Source organism: Callospermophilus lateralis, chromosome 4, assembly GCF_048772815.1.
Source record: "Callospermophilus lateralis isolate mCalLat2 chromosome 4, mCalLat2.hap1, whole genome shotgun sequence".
Taxonomy (NCBI): domain Eukaryota; kingdom Metazoa; phylum Chordata; class Mammalia; order Rodentia; family Sciuridae; genus Callospermophilus; species Callospermophilus lateralis.
Window position 1 is genome coordinate 79,123,411 of NC_135308.1, and position 18,265 is coordinate 79,141,675.

General features: G+C 34.7%; 1 pseudogene; it reads left to right on the forward strand.

Moving 5' to 3' along the window:
* Nucleotides 1-5,291: 5,291 nt before the first annotated feature.
* On the forward strand, nucleotides 5,292-6,122 carry LOC143396713 (SS18-like protein 2 pseudogene; annotated as a pseudogene).
* Nucleotides 6,123-18,265: the final 12,143 nt, after the last annotated feature.

An 18,265-nucleotide genomic window follows, 5' to 3' on the forward strand; every position in this document is an offset into this window, starting at 1 on the left:
AATCAGTTCAAAGGAATCCCCCTCTTGTACTAACCAATCACCCCTATCCAACTTGTTCCCGCCAGTGAATGTGCTAATCAATGTTAAGAGTTGTTGATTGATTTTCCCACGGTATGGAATGATTTGCTGTGTGATGTTGTGTGCATAGAGTATCCCCCCAAAACCTATAAAATCTCATTGGACAAAGGACTGGGACTCCCTGGGACCACTGTGTTGGAAACGGTTGCAAGCTAGATCTTGCAATAAAGACTCTTATGTGATTGCATCGGATTCAACTCCTGGAGGTCTATTGGGGTCCCACGAATCTGGCATTACAGTATGTTTCTAGGAATTTTAAAATTTCTTCTAGGTTAACCCCAGTTTGTTGGTGTATAATTGGTGTATAATTTGTTGGCATATAATTCATAATAGTCTCTTTCTATACATTGGTTTCATTTTTGTTACTGAAAGCTCAATTCTGGTCCCAATGCCAAATTAATAAGGAGGACATGGTTTCCAGAAAAAGGATAAAGAAGCTTTATTGTTTTCCTAGCAAAGGAGAAGCATAGGGGAGTCCTGTTCAAAGGTTGTGATTCTGCCCATCAGGGAGAACAGAGAACTTTTAAAGAAGTTCTTTAAAGGTTCCATTCCTGATGTGCCCTGATGGGAGTGTGCCCTGACCTTGTGTTGAAATTCACTTGTGAATTTGGGAGATGTTACTCCCTAGATTTTCAGGTGACACCTTCTTCCTGTGGTGGGAGAGTCTTCAAGGACAGATAACTCAAACTTGGAAAAGGTAATATTGTTTCTGTCTCCAGGTTAGGGAGGAAAAGAGGGAGAAGAAGAAAAGAAAAACAAGTCCCTTTAAAAATATGCCTCTGGAGATGGGCCCACACAAGCCTGTGTGGGACCCAGGCTCAAGTTGGCCAGGGTCCATCCCTCCATCGACATAACTTCCATCTTGGGGCACCTCAGCTATTATCTGGAGTTACCTCAGCTATTGCCACCACCCCCCTTAGTAGCAGTAGTATACATTGGAGGGACACCAGCAGGGTCTGGAAGTCCAACATCAAAGTGAGGTACAGACAATCTGCATGGGTACTGCAAGAGTATAGGGTAGAAACTGTTAATATCTCAGATCCACACTACAAGAAAGGAAGACACGTAGACAACAAGAAAAAACAAGGAAGAAAAGTGCCCCAAACAAACCAGGACACTATAATAACAGAACCTATGGACAGCAAAGTTGATGAAATGTTAGAGAAGGAGTTCAGAAGTTTTATAATTAAAATAATCTGTGAATTAAAGAATTGCCTAAATTAGCAAATACAGGCAAAAATTGATCAGTCCAACTAAGAGATAAGAGAACAAATACAGGTAGCAAAAGATTACTTCAAAAAACAGAGACTACGGAAAAAAAAAACAACAACCAGAAATCCTTGAAATGAAGGATACAATAAACCAAATAAAAAACTCATTTGAAAGCATAACCAACAGACTAGATTATTTGAAATAAAGAACATCAGATAATGAAGACAAAGTATACAATCTGGAAAATAAAGCTTGTCACATAGTGACAATAGTAAGAAACCATGAACAAAACATCCAAGAATTATGGGACAACATCAAAAGACCAAATCTAAGAGTTATTGGGATAGAGGAAAGCACAGTTTCAAATGAAAGAAATGCACAATCTCTTCAATGAGATAATATCAGAAAACTTCCCAAGCATGAAGAACAAATTGGAAAACCAAACACAAGAGGCTTACAGGACACCAAATGTACAAAATTACAACAGATCTACACCAAGGCACATTATAATGAAATTGCCTATCATACAGAATAGGATAGAATCTTAAAAGCCACAAGAAAGAGGAATCAGATCACACATAGGGGGAGACTAATTTGTTTCTCAGCACATTTTTTAACCCAGACCCTCAAAGTCAGGAGATCATGGAACAACATATACCAAGCTCTGAAAGAAAATGGATGCTAACCAAGAATCTTATATCCAGCAAAATTAAGCTTTAGATTTAATGATGAAATAAAAGCTTTCCATGATAAAGAAAAGTTAAAAGAATTTATAAATAGAAAGCCCGCACTATAGAACTTCCTCAGCAAAATATTCCATGAAGAGGAAATAAAAAACAATGATGAAAATCAGCAGAGGGAGGTATTACACTAAAGGAAAAAATCTAATCATAGGAGAAACCAAATCATGTTAAATACAAAAAAATAAACAAAATGGCTGGGAATACAAATCATGTCTCAATAATAACTCTGAATGTTAATGGCCTAAACTCACCAATCAAAAGACATAGACTAGGAGATTGGATTAAAAAAAAAGATCCAATAATATGCTGCCTCCAAGAGACTCATAGGAAAAGACATCCACAGACTGAAGAAGAAGGGTTGGGAAAAATCATACCACTAAGATGGACTGTGGAAGCAAGCAGGGGTTTCCATCCTCATATCAAATAAAGTAGACTTTAAGCTAAAGTCAATCAAAGGGATAAAGAAGGACACTACATACTGCTCAAGGGAACCATACACCAAAAAGACTTAACAATTATAAATATATATGCCCCCCAAATGGAGCATCTACTTTCATCAAACAAACTCTTCTCAAGTTCAAGAGTCAAATAGACCACAACACAATAATTTTGGTTGATTTTAACACAACTCTTTTGCCACTGTATAGATCTTCAAACAAAAGCCAAACAAAGAAACTGTAGTACTCTATAACATAATCAATAACTTAGACTTAAATGACATATATAAAATATTTCATTCTTAAACAAGCAAATAAACTTTCTTGTCAGCAGCACATGGATCCTTCTCTAAAATAGACCATATACTAGGCCACAAATCAACTCTTAGCAAATATAAAAAAGTAGAGATACTACACTGCATTCTATCAGATCACAATGGAATGAAATTAGAAATCAATGATAAAATTAGAAATAAAAGCTAATCCAAATAATATGCTACTTAATGAACAATGGATTACAGAAGGCATCAAGGAGGAGACTAAAAAAATTTTTAGAGGTGAATGAGAACACAAATACAACATATTGGAATCTCTTGGAACACTATGAAAACAATTATAAGAAAAAGTTCATTGCATGGAGTTCATTCCTTCAAAGAAGAAAAAGTTAACAAATAAATGACTTAACATTACATCTCAAAGCCCTAGAAAAATAACAAATCAACACCAAAAGCAGTAGAATACAATAAATAATTAAAATCAGAGCTGAAATCAATGAAATTGAAACAAAAGAAATGATTGAAAAATTGATAGAACAAAAAATTGGTTTTTTGAAAAAATAAATAAAATTGACAGGCCCTTAGCTATACTAACAAGGAGAAGGAGAGAGAAAACTCAAATTACTAACATATGTGATAAAAAAGGAAATATCATGACAGACACTACAGAAATACAGAAGATAATTATAAATTATTTTGAAAATTGTACTCCAATAAAATAGAAAACATTGAAGGCATTGATAAATTTCTAGAGTTATAAAATTTGCCAAAATTGAATCAGAATGATGTACACAATTTATACAGATCAATTTCAAGTGACGAAGTAGAAAACGCCATCAGAAGTCTACCAATTAAGAAAAGCCCAGGACTGGATAGATACACAGTCGAGTTCTATAAGACCTTTAAAGAAGAACTAATACCAACACTCTTCAATTTATTTCAAGAAATAGAAAAAGAGGCAGCACTTCCAAACTCATTCTATGAGGCCAATAGCACCCTGATTCCAAAACCAGGCAAAGCCACATCAAAAAAAAGAAAACTTCAGACCAATATCTCTAATGAACAAAAATTCTTAATAAAATTCTGGCAAATCAAATACAAAAATATATCAAAAAGATCATGTGCCCCAATCAAGTGGGATTCATCCCAGGGATGCAAGTTTGGTTCAATATACAAAAATCAGTAAATGTAATTCATCACATCAATAGACTTAAAGATAAGAATCATATGATCAGAAAAAGGATTTGACAAAATACAGCACCCCTTCATGTTCAAAACACTAGAAAAAATTAGGGATAACAGGAACATACTTCAACATCATAAAGATTATCTATGCTAAGCCCCAGACTAACATCATTTTAAATGGAGAAAAATTGAAGGCATTCTCTCTAAAAAATTGGAAAAAGACAGGGATGCCCTCTTTCATCACTTCTATTTAACATAGTTCTTGAAACATTGGCCAGAGCAATTAGACAGAAAAAAGAAATTAAAGGGATACAGATAGGAAAAGAAAAACTCAAATTGGCACTACTTGCTGATGATATGATTCTATACCTAGAAGACCCTAAAAGTTCCACCAGAAAACTTCTAGAATTTGTAAATGAATTCAGCAAACTAGCAGGATATAAAATCAACACATATAAATCAAATGCATTTCTGTATATCAGTGACAAATTCTCAGAAAGGGAAATGTGGAAATCTACCCCATTTACATTAGCCTCATAAAAAATAAAATACTTGGGAATTATCTTAATAAAAAAGCTGAAAGATCTATATAATGAAAATTACAGAACCTTAAGGAAAGAAATCAAAGAAAACCTTAGAAGATGGAAAGATCTAACTTGCTCTTGGATAGGCAGAATTAATATTATCAAAATGACCATACTACCAAAAGCACTATACAGAGTTAATGAAATTCATTCAAAATCCCAATGGCATTCCTCACAGCAATAGAAAAAGCATTCATGAAATTCATCTAGAAAAATAAGAGACCCAGAATAGCTAAAGCAATCCTTAACAGGAAGAGTGAAGCAGGTGGCATTGCTATACCAGACTTTAAACTATACTACAGAGCAATAGTAACAAAAACAGCATGGTATTGGCACCAAAACAGACTGGTAGATCAATGTTACATAATAGAGGACACAGAGACTAACCCACAAAATTACAATTATCTTATATTAGACAAAGGTGCTAAAAACATGCACTGGAGAAAAGATAGCATCTTCAACAAATGTGCTGTGAAAACTGGAAATTCATATGTAACAAAATGAAATTAAACCCAGATCTCTCACCTTGCACAAAACCCAACTCAAAATGGATCAAGGACTTAGGAATACAACTAGAGACTCTGTATCTAATAGAAGAAAAAGTAGGCCCTAATCTTCATCATGTGGGATTAGACCCCCACTTCCTTAATAAGACTCTTTTGATGCAAGAATTAAAACCAAGAATCAATAAATGGCACTTCTGCGCCGAGATAGCATCTATCTGGCCGCACGGTGGGCGTCTTTTTCTGAGGTGGGGTGCCGACCCGGCCCCCAGCGATGTCGGTGGCCTTTGTACCTGACTGGATGAGGGGCAAGGCTTCTAGAGGAGAATGACCAGCTGATCCACTGTATGGTGGAGTATCAGAACAAGGGTCGAGCGAATGAGTGTGTCCAGTACCAGCATGTGTTACATAGAAATCTCATTTATTTAGCTACCATCGCAGATGCCAGCCCATCCAGTACTTCAAAAGCAATGGAATGATCTTTCAGTTGTAAGGAGTAATTGAATGTAATCCATCTCCTATAAAATGGAGACAGGATCTTTACCAATCAACTGCTTAAAACATGAAACCTCTAGTTCTTTTTAAAATGTGAAAATGTGAAGGAAGCTACTAGTTTAACTATATTCTCAATGTAAATATTTATTTTTAATAATTAATCAGATCCCCCAGAAAGTAGACCCCAGGTGTCCTCTTTCCTGAAATGGGAGTGTGTTTGGATAACAAAGACATCATGGGCATCTTCAAGACTACTCTTTAGTTTCAGCCTGAAGAGGAAACTGAGTAGGTGTTGGAGGATCAGCAGGAATTGCTGAGACTTCTGACTGAGCCTTTGCCAAATGGATACAGTATCTGTGTGCTCCCATCCAGTTTGTAAATGTGTTCCCCCTGACCCCTCTTCTCTTCTTGGGTTACTTTGAAATAAAGCTTGCTTTTCCACAAAAGAACGATATGAAGGTATAGATATTTCCATGTAGAGTGTTGTATTTGGTTCCCTCAAAAATTGTAAGGATTTAATAACCATAAGGTATGTAACAGTACTACTGTTATATTACTACTGTTATGTGTTGCCAACAAAATTAATAGTGATTCTTTAGTATTATCTAGTATCATCTGATAATAAAAAAATAATAATAAAAAATAATTTTCTTTATCTCAAAATGTCTTCACATTCATTTGTCTGAATTGGGATCCAGTAAGATTCACACTTTGCACTTTGTTGATGTCACTTTAAACATACTTAATAGTGGGGCTGGGACTGTAGCTCAGTGGTAAAGTGCTTGCCTCGAATGTGTGAGGCACTGGGTTCAATCCTCAGCAACACATAAAAATAAATAAATAAAGATACTGTATGTTCATCTACAACTAAATAAATATTAAAAAAAAGAATCAATAAATGGGATGGAATTAAACTAAAAAGTTCTTCTCAGCAAAAGAAACAATCTGTGAGGTGAATAGAGAGCCCACATCCTGGGAGCAAATTTTTGCCCCTCACACATCAGCTAGAACACTAATCTCTAGGGTATATAAAGAACTCAAAAAGCTAAGCACCAATAGAACAAATAATCCAATCAACAAATGGGCCAAGGACCTGAACAGACACTTCTCAGAAGAGGATATACAATCAATCAACAAATATATGAAAAAACGCTCATCATCCCTAGCAATCAGAGAAATGTAAATCAAAACTACTCTAAGAATCATTTCATTTCAGTCAGAATGGAAGCTATTATGAAGACAAACACAAATAAGTGTTGGGGAGGATGTGGGGGAAAAGGCACACTCATACATTGCTGGTGGGACTGAAAATTGGTGCAGCCAATATCGAAAGCAGTATGGAGATTCCTTGGAAATCTGGGAATGGAACCACCATTTGACCCAACTATCTCTCTCCTCAGTCTATACCCAAAGAACTTAAAAACAGCATATTACAGGGTCACAGCCACATCAATGTTTATAGCAGCACAATTCACAATAGTTAAACTGTGGAACCAACCTAGATGCCCTTCAATAGATGAAGGGATAAAAAAAATTTGGCATATATACACAATGGAAAATTACTCAGCAATAAAAGAGAATAAAATCATGGCATTTGCAGGCAAATGGATGGAGTTAGAGAAGATAATGCTAAGTGAAGTTAACCAGTTCCCCAATACCAAATGCCCAATGTTTTCTCTGATATAAGGAGGCTGATTCATAGTGGGGTAGGGAGGGGGATCATGAAAGGAATATATAAACTCTAGACAGGATAGAGAGAGGGGTGGGAGGGGAAGGGAGGGGGCATGGGGTAATAAATGATAGTGTAATGTGATGATCTTTATTATACAAAGTACATGTATGAAGACATGAATTGGTGTGAATATACTTTATAAGCAACCAGAGATATGAAATAAATTGTGCTCTATATGTGTTGTAATAAGAATTTTAATGCATTATGCTGTCATATATAAGTAAAATAATAATAATAATAATAATAAAATAAGATATTCAAATTGTTTAAAAAAAATAAGCCTCTGAGCAGCAAAGGCTATATTCAAAAACTGAAGTGGACCACTGTTAACTGTGGCATCAATTATAATTTCTCCTTGATCTTTTCTGTTTTTTTCTTAGCCTAGCAAGAATTTTCATTTTTATTTACTTGTTTTTTAAACTGTTTTATTAACTTTTATTGTGTTTTCATTCTCTATCTTTTAAATCTTTTGCATTTTTATTACTTTCTTCCTTTTGTAATTTTGTGCTTATTTTGTCCTTTTTTTTCTAGTTTCTTGAGATGTAAAGTTAGGTTGCTTATTTGAACCTTTTTTCTTTTTAGATATAGGTGTTTATCACTTAATATTTCTTCTTAGTACTGCTTTTGCTGTGTCAAGATATTTTCTAAGATTTTTTTTACCTATTCATTGTTCAAATGTGTGTTAATTTCTACATATCTGTAAATCTCCCCAATTTTCCTAGTGACTATATTTATCCTAGTATAGTTGAAAAAAAATCTGATCTGATATCAGTCTTCTCAGATTTGCTAAGACTTTTTTCTGATCTAAGATGTGATTATTGTCTAATAAGTTCTAAAGATAAGACTTGATTTAGGTTTATTTAACCCAATCAATTCAGGTTTATTTAATCCAATCAACAAATGGGCCAAAGACCTGAACAGACACTTCTCAGAAGAGGATATACAATCAATCAACATGCCTTTAACCACTACATTATACTATATAATATTCCTCTTTGATATCTTATTTTTTCTGCCTCATTTTAATTTGTGTTATATTCCTTACTTGCTCATACAATTTCTCAAATGGACTAGCAATATTTGGTCAGTCTGTGTATGCTTGAGAAGAATGTGTATTCTACTGGCACAGAGCAGAATGTTCTGCATGTATCTGTTAAGGCAACTTTGCCTGAGTGTTCAAGTCCTCTCTTTCTTTGCTAATTTTCTGTCTGGTTGATCTGTCCATTAGTATTATTGTATTTCTCTCATATTCTCCTTCAGTTCTGCCAATGTTTTCTTTGTACATTTAGGTTCTCAGCTGTTGGGTACATACATATTTATAGTTGTTATGTCTTCATGTTGAATGACTGTTTTATCACTATGTAATGTCATTCTAGGTGTCTTGTGACAGTTTTGAACTTAAAGTCTATTTTATCTGATATTAGTCTAGCCACACATGTCTCTTTTGACTAAAATTTGAAAAAAAAAACACAGCTTTTTCCATTCCTTCTCTTTCAATATGTGTGTTGTGAAGTTTTTTTTTTTTCAAAAAAAGAAAAAAATATATATAAAATCTATTCGGCCATACAATATCTTTTTCTCTGTGTATTTCTGATGAGAAACATTTATTCTTTTTTATTTATTTTTTTTAGATAGATATATATGACACTAGAGTGCATTTTGATATATTATACATTCATACAGTATAACTTCTTTTAATTAGAATCTCATTTTTGTGGTTGTATATGGTGTAAAATTATACTAATGGTGTACTTGTATGTGAACATAGGGAAGTTATATCTGATTCATACCTACTGTCTTTCCTATTCCCATCCCCCTTTCCTTCCCTTCACTCCCGTCTAGTCCAATGAATTTTTATTCTTCACAACCCTACCCCTTATTGTGTGTTAGCATCTGCATATCATAGAGAAATCCAGCCTTTGGTTTTGGTGATCCTGCAATCTGAAGAAGCTTTTTTAATGGGGAGTCTGATAGATTCACATTGAAAATGTGGATTGGGGAGGTTTTACGAGTGCTATTTTGTTCATTGTTTTCTGTTTGTCTTGTAGATCTTTTGTCCCTCTTCTTTTGCTGTCTTCCTTCATGTTGATTTTTTTACCGTAATATGTTTTTGACTATTTTCCTTTTGTGAAACTTACATGGTATTGCTTTTGTGGTTATAATAGGATTAACATAAACTATTGTATAGATATAATCGTGCTTTTTAAGTTGATAATAACAGACATTATTTACTTCTCTTACACTTCATGTTATTCCTGATGTTTGTTTCTATTTGTGTTTTATATTTATTAATGTATTTTTATTTATTTTTTATATATTTGTGGTACTGGGGATTGAGCCTAGAAGTATTTTACCAGTGAGCCACATCTCTAACCCTCCCCCCCCCTTTTTTTTTATCATTTTGAGACAGGATCTTGCTAAATAACCCAGGCTTTCCTAGAACTTCCTTCTGCTTCAGCCTCCTTAGTAGATGGAATTACAGTTGTGCATCACTGTACCTGCTGAAACTAATATATTTTTAGTTAAAGTTATTTTAATACATTTTCTTTCAAACTTATTTACTCACCAAGTATTCAAACTTATTTTCACACCATCTTTACAATAGTGCAAAACAGGATTGTGCCACCGTGCCCAGAAGGTCAGATGTTCTTTAGTATGTAGGAAGAAAAAGAAAAAACAATATAGAAGATACTAAAGAAGAAAATAAATTTGTAGACATTTTGGATATACCCAAGAAAATTGGAAATTCTCTGGAGATAAATTATTAAGTATTCTAGTGCTCTCTCTTTTCTTCTTTCCTTCTTATTATCTCTCTCATAATGATCACAGATGACCAATATGGAAAAATGTTATCACTATGAAATTTTTGATCAAAATAGTGAATAGGAATGGGTAGACCCTTGAAAAGAAAGATATATCAATAATATGTGTAGATATTTTGCAATAATTAGAATTCTACAGGAGCTGGTGATTCAACCTATACCTTCCCTTTGAGATCCAGGCCTTTTGCCTTTATTGTTAGCATGCATTGACTCTGATTTCTACTCCTCCAGATTTTCTACCAAGATCTGATATTTGATTTATGAGGCCTTATCATAATGTTTGATCTGACTGTAAGAGTATCTGTAAGCAAATGTTGATTGGATTTTTTTTTTTTTGGAGAGAGAGAGAGAGAATTTTAATATTTTTCAGTTTTTCAGCGGACACAACATCTTTGTTTGTATGTGGTGCTGAGGATCGAACCCGGGCTGCACGCATGCCAGGCGAGCGCGCTACCGCTTGAGCCACATCCCAGCCCCTGATTGGATTTGTAATATATATTTTTTAAAATCAAGCATAAAAGCTAAAAGGAAGTTAGGACCCCCAAATAAAGAATAAATTCAAGAAAAATGTCCCTTGACTTGTATGATCTGTTCCAATAAGACTGATCAAATATTGCTAGTCCATTTGAGAAATTGTATGAGCTAGTAAGGAATATAACACAAATTAAAATGAGGCAGAAGAAATAAGATATTAAAGAGGAATAGTATATAGCATAATGTAGTGGTTAAAGGCATGCATTCTGCCGGAGTTAAATAAACCTAAATCAAGTCTTTAGAACTTATTAGACAATTATGATCTACACCCCTATTTATTTATAACATCGGAATGTGAATAGCACCTATTTTTCAAGGTTGTTAGAATAAGATTAAATAACAGAATGCCTAAAGGCACTTACCCAATACTTTGGGCATATAATCAATCTGGGATAACTAAGAGTTAATCATAAAATATTAATGATCGGTTTCAAGGTTGCGCATAAAGAACTTGGAAACCAAGGTCATGGTTTCTATTAATTGTAAAGGGCAGGTGGTGAAACACGATTACATTTGGAAGGAAGCTCTGTAATTTAGGAGTTATAGTAAAGGTCAGTTACTACGTGAAAGCAAGTAAATGTTATAGCTTTGCAGGGCCAAGTAGAGTTAAGAAGTGAAGCAAGTTAATTACTGGATGATGGAAAGGAATGTGCCATTCCTGGAGCAAATACCCGACTTAAGGTTATGGTTAAAGGCCAAGATCTGAACCTGGCAGAAACAATGAGGAAGCAGGAAGTTGAGGCTAAAGGCAAATTGCAGGGTGGTCCTCTAGTTCCGTCAGACTACAGCTTGATGATGAGGCACTTCATTTTTATTAGTATATTTAAATATTAAAAAGTCATCATTATCAAAAGCTTAAACAATATAGAAGGATTACAAAGTCAAACTCAGCTCCACAATTTTATTTCTAGAAAAAAAATCACCAATATAATTTTTGTCTACAACTTCAAGGTATTTTCTGAACACTAATCTCTTTCTCCATCTCTATAAAATGAACATACTACATTCATAACCATATTGATAGACTTTTTTAATATACAAATGGGAGAATACTGTTTATATTGAACAATAGCATTTTGATACTTTCTATATTCATAACATTTATGTCTACTGATTTTTTTTTAAAGTGCTGGGGATTGAACCCAGAGGCTCAATTATGTCAGGCAAGTGCTATACCACTGAGTCACATCTTCAGTCCTGAATTCTTTTTAATGACTGAATTATATTCTGTGGAATTGGTGCCCCATAGATTATTTAAACAATCAGTTTTTATGGAAGCTGTATCTCCTAGGATCATTTCCAAGAGAATGTGAAGAATGCAAAATAAATACCTACATTCTTGACCTTAGCCATGATAGCTCTTTGAGGGATTTTGTTGAGAGACAGAGTCTATACCAGATTTGTTCCACAAATTTCAAAGTAGCTGCTCATAACCAAACACAGATCCAAAACTGAAGTGTGTCTTCCAGTATGTTCTCTGCAAACTCACATCTTGAAAACCACTCTATTGACACTTCCTGTTATAGACTTAGGGAAGTGACTACTTTCTCCTTCCCTTTCTAAACTCATTGGCCCCACAGTCTTTCCCACTGGGCCACAGAGGCAGATGCCTCATTTTCTGTGGCAAGACTCCCCAGCGGCAAATCTCAGAGAGAGGATATCTTACATTCTTTCCTTACAGAAGGATTCCTCAGCTCCTAGCACACATCATTTTGAAATCATATCCCCAGAATTTTGAAAAACGAGTGTATGCTAGTTTGTGAGGGATTGTTCAACTCCTTCTGTAATAACTGATTAATGATTATCTCGTGCTTACCTAATTGAGAAAGGCCTTCCTAATTTCAAAAGGTCATTCTAGTGACTAGTCCTATAAAATAAAAGGTCATGCCTCCAGTTCTTATTTCTTCAACATCTAATCAGCTAAGCAGTTGGCATAAATGTTTATGTTCTACTCCAACAATCAGCTCATTTCATAAGTGATCGCATCGCTATAGATGTGACAGTTGAAATGATGGAAATGATTGACATTGACAAGGTCAAAGTTACAAGTTTAACAGATTAGTTAGAAATGAATTCATTCTGCTGCATTTCTAATTATTAGCAATTTAACCAATTTTTGTTCTAATTACAGGTATATCCCGAGACCAGTGCTTTTCTTTTTCTTTTCTTTTTTTTTAACCTTCTTTTTTTGTGGGTACTGAGGATTGAACCCAAAGGCACTTCACCATTGAGCTATATCCCCAGTCCTTTTTATTTCATCTTTCTTTAAAAATATTTTTTAATTGTCAATGGGCCTTTATTTTATTTATTTATATGTGGTGCTGAGAATCGAACCCAGTGCCTTACACATGCTAGGCAAGTGCTCTACCACTGGGCCAAATCCAAGCCCCTCTTTTTATTTTATCTTGACACAGGGTCTCACTAAGTTGCTAAGTGTCCTGCTAAATGAGGCTGGCCTCAAGCTTGGGATCCTCCTGCCTCGGCTTTCTAAGTTGCTGGGATTACAAATATATGCCACCATGCCCAGCTTCTACCTTCATTTCTACCATACTAACCCTGTAGATATTTATCCTCGTGTTGTGGTCTCATATTGCAAGATGGCTCTTATGGTGTGAGCATTGCATTTGCCTTTCAGGCAATAAAAAGCTGAAGTAAAAATTGTCAATGGCAAAATATTATGCCTTATGTTTCTGCTCTTCTTTTCCTTACCCCGCCTGTGAAGTCTTCTCAGAAACACTACACAGTAGACTTGAAATAACCTATTTATCTGAAGTTATGCTCTTGGCCATCCTCAGTAACAAGAGCTGCTGAAAATGCATGTTTTAAGCCAGCCACATTGCTACCCTAATTAGCATTGTGTCTCTGAAAGGAAAATAATAAAAATGGACATTGGGCAAGTAGTTAGTGGTCTTCCCTTTTAGATAGTCACATGACATGAATAAATGAAGCAGATAAAAAATAAAAAGGATCCATAACAAATCAAGAGATTTCAGTGTCAGAGTCAAAAGAAATAAGATTTAAGAGGGAAGGAATACATAGTAATGTATCAAATTTTGAAGGAGGTGAGGACAAAAAGACTAAGGCAATATTACTAGGCTTGATGGTCAGAAATAAACTGAGATCTGTAGAGGTAATGATCTCAGGATGTTTTTATTTTATTTTTTAAAGTTTTTTTTCTTATTATATAGACTTTATTTTTAGAGCCACTTTAGATTCACATTAAACTGATTGGCAGGAGAACAGCTCCTACTCACCGTTTCCAGTCCAAGGCTCCTTTATTAACAGTGCATGAATCTGTATCATCAGGATGGTTTTAAAGTGAGTGAGAGTTGCAATAAGAACATCAAATGGAACCTGATAGGTTAGAAAAGTTTATGGAATATTCCTTTTTTAGGCTAAGGAAGACTTTAGAATTTTTTGACTTTGGGTAGGGGAGTTAGTGAAGACTGTATATGCAAAGAAGTAGAAAAAAATTATAAAGACAAAATGCGGGAGAATGCAGGGGAGAATATCGAAACCACAATTGACTAGTTTAGCTTACATCAGGAGAGGATATATATCTTTTTTAAAATGATTTTAAAAATATCTTTATATATATATATTTTTAAGGTAGTGCTGGGGAATGAACCCAGGACCTCATGTGTGCGAGACAAGCATTCTACCACTGAGCTATAACTCCAGCCGGATATATATATTTTTCAGGTGAGAAAAGGAGAAAAGATAATTATAAAGTGTTCACAATCAATTTTTTGGGGGGGAATTGAACCCAGGGTGCTTAACCACTGAGTCATATCCGCAGCCCTTTTTATATTTTTATCTTGAGATAGGGTCTTGCTAAGTTGCTTAGGGCCTTGCTAAGTTGCTGATGTTGGCTTTGAACTTTCGATTCTCCTGCCTCAACCGCCCAAGCCACTGGGATTACAGGCATGTGCCAACATACCCGACAATGTTCATAATATTTAAAATTGGACAGTTTAATTCAGCAATTATCTTTTGAGTACTTCTCAGGTACCAGGTGCGTGTGGAGTGCTGGAGATAACAAGATGAAGGAGACAAATTTCCTACTGTGAAAGACACTGAAATACAGCATCCATAAACACATATAGTGAAGTCTAACTGTACTGAGATGTATGTGACAATATCAATACCTTGCAAAATTCTTAATTAAAATCTTCCTGATGGGGATCAGGGAAGACTTCTCAGAAAAGTATGATGATGTTTAAGAATACCTTTGGCTTACTTCTCCAGGAAGAAAAAGAAAGGCATGCTTGCAGAGTTTCAAGAGAAAGGGCATGAAGATAAGATAACATATGTCATTTTTCAGGGAATGATGAGGAGGTTATTTTGTTATTATGTGTGATTACTGTTGGACAGGGTAGTTGGCATATGAAGCTATGAGTTCAAATAAGGCCATATTGCTAAGTGGTTTATATATCATGTTCAGATCCAATTACACCTAGTAATGTTAGAGACTGAATTACTCTCTTAGAAAAGTTAAAATAATAACTTTGATGGAAGCACACAGATTGGAGTTACGGGTGGCAGAGGGAAGTTGAAAGTTGTACTAATCCAAAAAAGGAGGTGATGAAATTCTGAATGGTATTGTAACAATTGTAACAGTAAGTGGGGCCATAGAATTAATAGGGACAAAGTTGGCAAGTAGGAGAAGGAAGAGAATGAAAGAGTTGAGAATAGATTCTAGATTTCTTATTTAGTCATTTGAAAGAAGCATCCACTTTAATAAAAATCAGAAATATAGGGACTGGAGTTGTAGCTCAATGGTAGAGCGCTTGTCTAGCACATGAGGCCCTGGGTTTGATCCTCAGCATGACATAAAAATAAATAAATAAAACAAAGGTATTGTGTTCATTTACAACTAAGAAAAAAATTTTTTTAAAAAAGATCAGAAATACAGAAGGCAGAGAATAAGAGCAATATGCATACAGAGTGCAATTACATTTGTGTTTATCATGTTTAATGAGTCTTAAGATCTTGGTGGACATCAGTCAGTGATATTTATTAAAAAGGTACGGCTCAAAGTTCAGGAAACAAATTAGGGTGGTGAATTTAGATACAGGATTATTGTCCCATAAACCATTATTGAAGCTGTCTCAGAATAAACAGTTGAGTAAAGAATTAAAGATGAAACCTGGGAGAATAGGAGGCTTTTTAAAATTTTTAGTGGTATTTTAATTTGGACATATATTGTTAGAAAAGTTAGATTAATAACTTCATAAAATTGCATTTCAAGTTACATTTTATGTTCTATGAAGACAATAACAGTGTTTATTAATACCCAGTATCTAACATTGACAGAAGCCTAAGTAAGTACCCATTAAATATTAGTGAATGTGTGAATGATTCAGTGGAAGAAGAAGCCAGTAAATAAATCTTAAGAGGAGAATATTAAAATAGGAAAAGAACCTATTGCAAAAAAAAATTTTTTTTGGTAGAAATCATCAAAGGAAACAAAATCAGAACGTATGTGTCACTGAAAAGTGCTGTTAGTCAGCTTCCCATCACTGTAATGAATGCCTGAGATATCCAACTTATCAGGAAAAAAAGGTTTATTTTGGGTCCCAGTTTTGGAGGTGCTCATTCACGATCAGTTGGTCCTCTAGCCGTGGGGGCTGTGGCAAGACAGCACATCATGGTAAGAGCACACAATGGAGCAAAACCGTTCACCTCATGGCCAGGGAACTAAAGAATGGGAGGTGCTGGGTCCCACAGTACCTTTAAGGGCATGTCCCAGTGACCTCCACTAGACTCACCTCTTAAAACTTTCATCATCTCTCAATAACTTCTCCTTGGAAACCAAATCTCCAATACATGGGCCTTTTAGGGACATTTAAGACTGAACTAGTGCAAATGTTAACAAAATCAACTACTGCAAATGTCAATAGAATCTGTATTTTATTATTAAGATATTGATAGATTTTATAGAGACGTACTGGAAGACTGGAAGGGGTGAAAACTAAATTTCAAAAAGTAAATGTAAATGAGGATCAAGTGTCTTTATAAATAAAATTAAATAACACATAAAGATACTACATAAGTTAAATATTTCATGATCTTGGGAATTGAACCCAGGACTTTGCATATGCTAGAAAAGCACTGAGCTATATCCCTAGCCCTTTTAAAAAATTTATATAGATAGAGTTCAGCTAAGTTGCTCCAGCTGGCCTCAAACTTACGATTATCCTGCCTCAGTCCCTGGAATAGCTGGGGTTACAGGTGTGTGCCACTCTTCATGGCTAGCATATTATATATATTTTAATACCAGGGATTGAAACCAGGGTTATTAACCATGGAGCCACACTTCAACTCTTTAATTTTTTTTTTTTGTTGTTGTTTTGAGACAGGGTCTTGCTAAGTTGCTGAGGCTGGATTTGAACTTGCAATCCCCCTGCCTCAAAATTAAAGTCATGTTAATATTAAATGAATTGATGCATGTTGAAAACTTAGAATAATGTCTGGCACATATTAGTGCAATAAACACATTACAATTTATCTGATCTGTGTATCTATCTACCCATCCATCCATCCATCCACATCAATCCATTCATCTACTCATCTATGCTTCTATCTCTATTGTGTATTTCATGAATGAAAAAAGCAGGGATAAAAGAACCAAGAGTGTACTATTTTTTTCCTTTTTATTGGTTCTTTTAGTTACATGTAACATTGGGAATCATTTTGAAATAAGAATAAAAGGCGCAGAGCTGGGCTCGGTGGTGCATGCCTTTAATTCCTGTGACTGGAGAGGCTGAGGCAAGAAGATTGGAAGTTTGAAGCCAGCCTCAGCAAGTTAGTGAGGCCCTGAGCAACTTAGTGAGACCAGATCTTTAAATAAAAAATAAAATTAAGAAAAGGCTTTGGATGTAAATTAGTGTTTGCACCTATAAAAACAAAGACAGAAATAATAATAAAGGCATGGAATATAATTTGCTTTAAATCAGTGCTAGTATTTCTCTTTTACCTTCTCTTTATTCTACAGATCTTTGTGCTATTTACTTTTTTTAAAAATTAGTGTCTTGTAGATATACATAATGGTGAGATTCACAGTGGTATATTCATATATGTAGGTAAGTTAGGCTAGATTAATTCCACTCTTCTTTCCTTATCCCATCCCATCTCCCTCCCTTGAGTCCCCTTCCTCTAATCCATTGATCTTTCTTCTATTTTGATGGAATTTCCCTTTCTCTTTTTTTCTCTCTCCCTTCTTCCTTTTATTTTGTTTTCTTCCTTTATTTTAGTTTCTACATATCAGAAAACATTTAACCTATGACTTTCTGAGTCTGGTTTATTTTACTTAGCATGATACTCTCCAGTTTCATTTATTTACCAGCAAATGCCATAATTTTATTCTTCTTTATGACTGAGTAATGCTCCATTGTGCATATCTATGTATATCTATCTATCTATCTATCTATATATCGCATTTTCTTTGTCCATTCATCTGTTGGTTACCTAGCTTGGCTATTGTGAATTTTGCTGCTGTCAACATTGAGGTGGCTGTATTCCTATAATATGTCTTTTTTAGATGTTTTGGATGTATACTGAAGAATGGGATAGCTGAGTCATATGGTGGTTTCATTCCTAGTTTTTGAGGAATCTCCATATTGATTTCCATAGTAGTTGTATTAATTTGAAGTCCCACCAATA